The sequence below is a fragment of the Nicotiana attenuata genome, unplaced genomic scaffold, assembly GCF_001879085.1.
Source record: "Nicotiana attenuata strain UT unplaced genomic scaffold, NIATTr2, whole genome shotgun sequence".
NCBI lineage: Eukaryota > Viridiplantae > Streptophyta > Magnoliopsida > Solanales > Solanaceae > Nicotiana > Nicotiana attenuata.
Window position 1 is genome coordinate 185,628 of NW_017671780.1, and position 8,652 is coordinate 194,279.

Here is an 8,652-nt window from a genome sequence, read left to right on the forward strand (position 1 = left end):
GACCGAGAAGATGCCATTCCCTGAGGAATGGAACATGAAGCGTAAGTACAAACCCCACCCATGGCCTCCATTTACTATCTTGTTTCCTTTGCTTTTTCTCATCGATATTCTTTCCTATAATGCAGCGGTTTCCTGAATGCCTGGTGCAATTTCGAACCTTGAGGGATAGGTTCGGAAACTTGCATTGACCTTTTCATATGTCGAGAGCTCGTGGAGCGATATGGCAAGGGGCCGATGGGAGGCCAAAAATCATGGTAAGCTTCTTTTCATGTATTTGATGGTCTTTTTCTGAAATGTTTCCTTTCTCATTCACTTAATTTCTTTTTATACAGGCCTCAGAGTCATTGCCGTCATGAGGAGGAGGAGGAGGCCCCGAAGCCGGCAAAGGATAAGAAGAGGAAAAGGGTCTCGCCCTCCGATACTCCAAAGCCTAAGAAGAGCAAGGCTCGCAGGTCGAAAAAGGACACCGCTACCCTGACCGCTGATGTTGCTCAGCAACTACGGGAGGAAGAAGAGGAAAATGAAGATGATCCGCCTCCCCTCCCCACATTTTCCGAGGGGAAAATTCAGGAGGCCCGGACGATGGAGACCCCCTATGTGGGAATGACCCACGAAGGGAAGGACCTTTTTCACTGTTGCTTCAGGGTAGTCGAAGATGATCCCGATCTAGGTGATGCATCGAGTATCTTCGATGAGGCTCATCGACTCCTAAGTCAGGTAAGCCTTAGCTCCCTTTATCAATACTACTTTTGCCTTTGTTTTCTCTTGCTTGATTTCCTTTCTTTCTTCATAGGCCTTGACGCTTCATCAGAAAGTGTTTTCTAAATCCCGGGCAGAGTTGAACCGATGTGAGGCCGATCTGAAGAGGCTCACGGAGGAGAGATATTCCCTCAAACTTCGTAGTGGGTAAAAAGAAAAGGAGATCAAGGTCCTCCGAGTCGAATTGGCCACAGCCCATAAAGAGCAAATTGACCTGATTGAGCAGGTAATGAAATTATTTTTAGAAGTGTGATGTATCAGTTCGGGGATGATGACTAATACTTCGATCCTGCAGGTTCAGCAAAAGGTCGAGAAGATCGAACAGATCTGTGAAGAGGCCAATATGATGAGGGCGGAGACTTTGGGGTGGACACTAAACATGGATCGCCTTGCCTCGAAAAAAGAGATGCTCGAGCCCACTGTCAATGACTGCACGACAGCTCCAAAGCATGAAGGAGGAAAGCCCAGCTCAAGCCAAGAAAATGGAAGAGCTTGAGGCTCGGTTGGTCACCGAACTGGCAAAAGCCAAATTCGAGGTTGAGAGGGCTAAAGTCAATGCTGAGGCGATCGCCACTGTCTACCAATCCGATGATGAGGCCACTCAAGCTCGAGCAAAAGAAATTTCTGATGCTGCTCAAGCTCGAGCATTCTGCGTTGCCGAGCATGCCAAATGCCAGTCTCAGAGAGATAATCTCGAGGAGATTCATGCTCGTAGTTTTGACCTTGCTATCGAGATCGAGAGTGCAAAAGAGCTTGAGGCTGAAGCTAAAGCGTTGCTCTCTTTCGACGATGATGATTCTGGGAAAATAAGTGGTTCCGAGGGCGGTTAAGATGAAGACGAGGCTCTCGGGGAGGATTAGGCAATTAGAATTGTTTTCTTTATTTAATTTTTTATGTAGGATCCTAACCGATCCTTGTAAATATTTTCATATATAAAAGATCTTTCTTCTCTTTGATTTGTCTTTATTTCAATTTCTGCCCCATACAAATTCCGTTTTGACCATGTCTTGAAAATTTTCATGAAGCTTAGGCAGTTTGATCGAAATCGGACTACTGTAGTCCTTATAATCGAGTGAGTATCTGCTCAAACTCGAAGTGGGACGGCCCTTAGGTTTTAGTTGAGTGAGGATGATTTCTCAAACTCAAAAATGGCCCTTAGGCTCTTGAATTAAGCCGATATGGCCCTAAAAGGAATGGCTTTTCTCCCTTTTCGGCATAAAAAGTTAATCATAAACATTTGTTTGCGCCTTAGCACTAGATAAATCTGTTAGGGTTTTCGGGGATTAGTGTTATCGAAACCCTTTACTTTGTTATGCCTTAACATAAGCTTGTTCGAGAGTTCGAACAATTTTGTACCCCTTAATATTTTTGAGGGTTGATGTTATCAAAACCCTTTGTAATTTTGTAATTTTGCCAAGGGTAGCCTTTTTTAACCGGTTTTATGAAGATATTTGAAGGCATATTTCATTACGGAATTCAGAAGTCTCCAAACCGTGCTAGTTTGGCCGTAGCCTTTAACTTGAGATTTGCCCTTTGGGCTTGTTTCTCGATTATACTTCGAACTTGTTCGAAGTGTCAGCCCCCGGTGGGGTGGCCGTGACCTATAAAATCGAGGACTACCTTTTCAAGATCTTATGGTCTCGAAGTTTAATAATTCAAACATGTCTATTTTTGGACGGCATTCCCCAAGTACGGGGTTGATAGCTCGAGCTTTAGTTGCGATCGGCGCTTGATCTAGTTTTCGCAATAGATCATAAGTAAAGTAAAAATTTCGCTAAGGCATTGAACATCTTGTAAGGAAAAAANACGGCATTGTCTCTCAAAAAATTCTCAAAATGAGCTCCAAATTTCACTCAAAATCGATCAATTTCACTATATAGCTTCGCAATTTCTGTGTAGATATAGCTTTTGCAATTTCTGTGTAGAAGGAACTACGAACTGCAATCACAATCAATCAAGGAATTAGTGAGTTTTGACCTAATTTCAGCTACTTCTATGGCAAATTTACTAATTTTTATTCAGTATGGTGGCCGATGGAATGTTGACAACAGCTTTGTAGATTATAATGCAGACGCTGTAATAGTTACTCCAAATATAAGTTTTGAAGATTTTGTAGACGTGATTTCGAAACAACTTAAGATAGATACTTCATTGAATGATATTGAAATCAAATACACTGTCCAAAACAGTTCTCCGCCAATAGTGATACACAATAGTATGGGTCAATGTGTATATCTTGAGTTGAAAAAAAGCTCAGAATTTACAATGTATCCCCTTTGTATAACATCGAGTGAAAAGGATATGGACATGATCTGCTACAATTCCAATTCTGCTGTGATTTCCTCAGAATGTGCACAAAGCTCAGTTGTAGAGGAGAGAAACAATGGTGATACAATTAAGATGATCGAGTTTGGGGGTGGAGAAGACTGGAATGATACAGAATCTGATGAAAATACAATAATAACTGACCCTCAACACACAGATGTAGAAGAAGGTCAAATTTATAAAGACAAGGCAACGATAATCAAAGTCATGAAGCACTTGACATTAACGAAAAAATTTCAGTTTAAGGTGCATAGATCAAGTGAAAGCAGGTATCAAAATTTTTATTGTATAATTATGTATCTCAATGTATATCGTAGTTGATGTTAGAAGCATTATGCAGAAAATAAGTTGTTGCTTGTAAGTATGTGGCTGTACACTTTTAAATTGTGGTTGTCACCGTCTAGTACTGTATAGTCGTTGTATTTTTTCATCTAGTATTGTTGATTGCAGTGTGTATCACTATGTATCATTGTATTTCATGTCGCTCTGTTTATTGATGGAAAAGTTTATATCCTTGTCGTAGGTACTGCCTAGTATGCATCAACAACAACTGTGATTGGTATTTTAAGTCTTCGAGCCTGAAAAAAGCAAACGTTTTCAAGGTTAGAAATTTCAGCAAAGTGCACTCATGCCTCCTGAAATACAGATCTTACGCACAACGTCAAGCTACTGCAAAACTCATCGACAGTCTTCTGATAGACAAGTATAAAGACCCAAAAACAATATACACTCCTAATGACATAATTGGAGACATGAACAAGCAGTATGGTCTTCATATGACATATATGCAAGCATGGAGATCGAAAGAATATGCAGTTCAAGTACTGAGAGGGAACCCAAGCGAATCATATGAAAAGCTGCCAAGCTACTTTTATATGCTGGTTCTTACAAATCCTATGTCGGTGGTAAATTTGAAAAAAACAGAGGAAGACTTGTTCATGTATGCTTTCGTTGCACTATGTCCGTCTATAAAAGGATGGCAGTATTGCAAACCGGTTGTCGTTATAGATGGAACTTTTATTAAATCGGCATATAGAGGAACATTATTGATAGCATCAACACAAGATCCAGCAGGTAATATCCTACCACTCGCATATGCTATAGTAGATTCAGAGAATAATGCTTCCTGGGAGTGGTTTTTTGTGAGATTCAATGATGCATTTGGGGAAAGGGAGGGAATGTGCATAGTCTCGGACAGGCATGAAGGCATTGAAAATGCAGCGGCAACATTGTATCCACAAGTACCTCATTGTGTCTGCATATGGCATCTATGGAATAATGTAAAAAAAAATTACAAAAAAAAACCATTTGCTGCTCAAAGACATATTCTTTGCTATGGCCAAAGCATACACAGTTGAGAAGTTTGATTACCACATGGCAGAGGTAGAGAAAATTGATAAGAGGGTCAAAGATTACTTAATGAATGTTGGGTATGAAAGATGGTCGAGAGCACATTCCACTGTCAACAGAACATTGACAATGTCACGACCCAAAATCTAACCATGGTCGTAATGGCGCCTATCGTGTTACAAGGCAAGCCTATTCCCAAATATTACTACTAATTTGATTATAAGAATTTAATAAAACATTTTTAATAATTTAATTCCTGATAAACTAAACCAACTCTAAATATAAATAATATAAAATACGAAAACGAGTCTCAAACATCAGGGTGTCACTAAGTCACGAGCGTCTAAAACTATGAACTGAGATATATAAACTGTATAAACTGTCTAACTGTCCAAAGAAGAAATGATAAAAGGAGTAACAAGGTCCTGTGGACGCTGGCAGCTACCTTGCAGTCTCCAATTAAAGCCGGCCTGAACTCAACGATCGCCGCGCTCTAACTCACCTGGATCTGCACATAAAGTGCAGGGTGTAGTATGAGTACAACCACCTCAGTAGTAACAGAAATAACTAAGGAACTGAGCAGTAGTGACGAGCTGAGCAAAATAGTCTAATTATTTATTTTTCACAATTTTAAAAATAACAGGAATAAACAGGTAAATTCCATAACTCAGTAAATGCCACAAAGAAATTTAATAGATAAATGCAGCAACAGCAAAAATAAATGCAACCTCACATCAATGTCACTCCATCACTCAGCACTCGCACTCAGCACTCAACACTCAATACACTCAACACTATGCACTCACTAGGGGTGTGTACAGACTCCGAAGGGGCTCCCAAAGCCCAAGCGCTAAGCACGGACAACTCACGTGCCATCATATCAATACCTGGATCCGCACGGTCAACTCACGTGCTACGCGGACAACTCACACGCTATGGTATCAATACCTGGACCCGCACGGTCAACTCACGTGCTACGCGGACAACTCACGCGCTATGGTATTAATATCCTCACAACCAGGCCCTCGGCCTCACTCAGTCATACCTCACTAGCCTCATCATCATCAACAAATAAGGGAACACAGCCCACATCAAGTATCACAGCATATTAGCAAATAATAGAGACTGAGGTAAACATGTACAATAATTTCTATGACTGATTACAAATAATGTGAGCATGAATAAAACCTAAACAGGATCTCTAACATGAAGGCAAACAAGTTCAACAACAAGTAAATACATAACCACAGATAATAGCCATTAGGCCTCACAGCCTCACGGGACGGACCAAGTCTCAATCCCTCGCTGTGCACACCCACACGCCCGTCACCTAGCGTGGGTATCAGCACCAAACAATCACATGATATCAATTTCTCCGGGTTTATACCCTCAAAGCCAGAGTTAAAACTGTTACTTACCTCAACAACGTAAAATCCCACTTCGGGATGTCCTCGTCCCTCGACTCGGTCTCCAAAAGCTTCGAATCTAACCATAATCAGAATACTACTATCAACATCTTCTAAAAAATCGAATTACACAATAAAAAGTACATAAACATGCCAAAAATCCGAAATCGGCCAAAACTCGGCCCCCGGGCCCACGTCTCGAAATTAGTCAAAAATGGCAGAATAATAATCCTCGTCCTCTCCGAGTCTAACCATATAAAATTTGTCAAAATCGGACTCCGTTTGGTCCCTCAAATCCTCACTTAAAACTCTCCAATACTCAAACCCTAGCTCCCTCAATTTCACTTTGAAATCATCAATCAAATCCCAAAAACGAATATGGATTTATAAATTATAATCAAAATCGAGTAGAGAACACTTAACCCCAATCCATATGGTGAAAACCGCCTCCAAAATCGCCCAAATCCGAGCTCCCCAACTCAAAATATGACCGAATGAACAAACCCTAGTTTTGTATATTTTTCTACCAGCTATTCTGCCTCGTTTCTCAAACCAAACGATCCCAAAACTCGTATTTTATGCCTCCAATGGATTCCTTGTGAAATTTTAGTCAAGTTAGGCTTTTGAATCACTCAATTTGACTTTATAACGAAGGAGATATGAAGGTTTGATATTTGCAAATAGTGCAAATTTTTAAATACGCTGCTAGTGGCAATTTCGTAATTACTCTGAAAAAACCTGGCAACCTAATTTATATTAAAATGACCATAAAATCCTCATACATGTCCAAATTCGATGATTCTTTTTGCTACGGGTCCGTAATTACGATACAGATCTAATGCTTCAATCAAAAAAGAAATCGGAGCTCATTTGTTCAATATGATATCATTTATGCTTGAAGAAACGACGTCGAAACATAAGAAAAACGAGCGCAACACAATCCAAACCTATCCGAAACACACCCGAGGCCCTCGGGACCTCAACCAATAATTCCAACAAGTCATGTATCACTATCCGAACTTAGTCGAACCTCCGGAACACCCAAAATAACACCAAAACACCAAATCAACCTCGAATTCAAGCCTAAGACTTTTAAACTTCCAACTTTTGCCAATTCAAGCCTAATTCTACTACGGACCTCCAAATTATATTTCGAACATACTCCTAAGTCTAAAATTACCCAACGAAGCTAATCGAATCATAAAAATCCAAATCCAAATTCGTTTACTCATAAGTCAACTTCCGGTTGACTTGTCTAACTTAGCTTTCTAACTAAGAGACTAAATGATCATTTCACTCCAAAACTACTTCGAACCCGAACCTACCAACTCGATACAACTCAACACAGCTGAACAACACATAAAGAAACAGAAATGAGAGAACGGGGCTACAACTCTTAGAATAACTAACCGGGTCGTTATAGACAATGACTTCAAACATTGCGGAGTCGATCAATGCAGCGCTCAAGGCTGCTAGGGAACTCCCAGTACTGCCTTTGCTAGACTACATAAGGCAATAGATCTGACGATGGAATGTTACAAACCTAAAGAATGCAGTAGAGTCATTCACTGATCTTGGAAAAAAATATGATACAATGCTGATGGACAATCTTGAATTGTCACATCAGATGAAGGTATGACTGGAATCTGTAGATACTTGTGCATAGAATATGTAATCATGCCGAATTTATGGATCTGTTATATCTTGAACCCTTTGTGTGATTCTGTTAAACTAGTGTCCACCTGCACAAAAGCAAAGGCTTTCAATTTAATGTAGCATTTATGCCTATCTCACTCCTGAAATATTGCTTGGTTTGACATAATATTAAGCTATTTTAATCTTGTAGGCTCTCTAGTATATGTATTTTGAGGGCATCTGCTTTGTCACCACTAATGATAGTTGATAAATTTTGTAGGTGACCCCTTCGACGAGTTACTTATATTCAGTACTTGACAAGGGTAAGCAGAGAATGGTGTTCCTAAAAGATCGAACTTGCAGCTGTAGAAGGTTTCAGTTGGATGAGCTGCCATGTGCACATGCTTGGGCAGTATTAAAATACAAACACATTGATCACATTGAGTATTGCTCGGTGTACTACAGCACGAAGTACCTATTGAAGACCTATGAAATTCAAATTTATCCGGTTCCTGATGAAAGCACATGAGAAATTCCTGCAGAAGTTCTAAATGAAAAAGTCTTGCCACCAGATGTGACTAAAACAATAGGAAGGCCAAGGAAGGGGAGGTGCAAGCCAATATCTGAAAGGGAACGAAAAAGGTCGATTAAATGTGGACAGTGTGGAGAAGAAGGTCACAACAGAAAAACTTGTAGAAATAATCCAAAGAGAGGATGAAATATGTCAAATTTAGAATTACTTGTTATTTTACTTTACTGAATATCATAGAGATTTAGAAGAATGCAATATATCAAGAACTATATCATTGTAGAATGTCATTTGAATTTTAGATATAAATAAATATTTGACCTATCATTTAAAATCGTGTTGCAAGTTTATATTATACATCTGTTTGATTTAAAAAGAAGTTGTATCAGCTATGTATCACATTTGTATCATATATGTATCACTTGTGCAACACATTTGTATCATCTATGCATCACTTGTATATCAACTATGTATCTCTATTTATAGGCTCTTACTCATGCCTGCATTTGTGTTGTAACAAAGCTAACTAATGGAAAACATTCGTAGCAGCTAGAAAACTATGCAAAATAGTTTTAGAAAATTTGCAAATATAAGTGGCTTCATCAATACATATTTGAAAACAGTGTATCATTTGTGTATCATAATTGT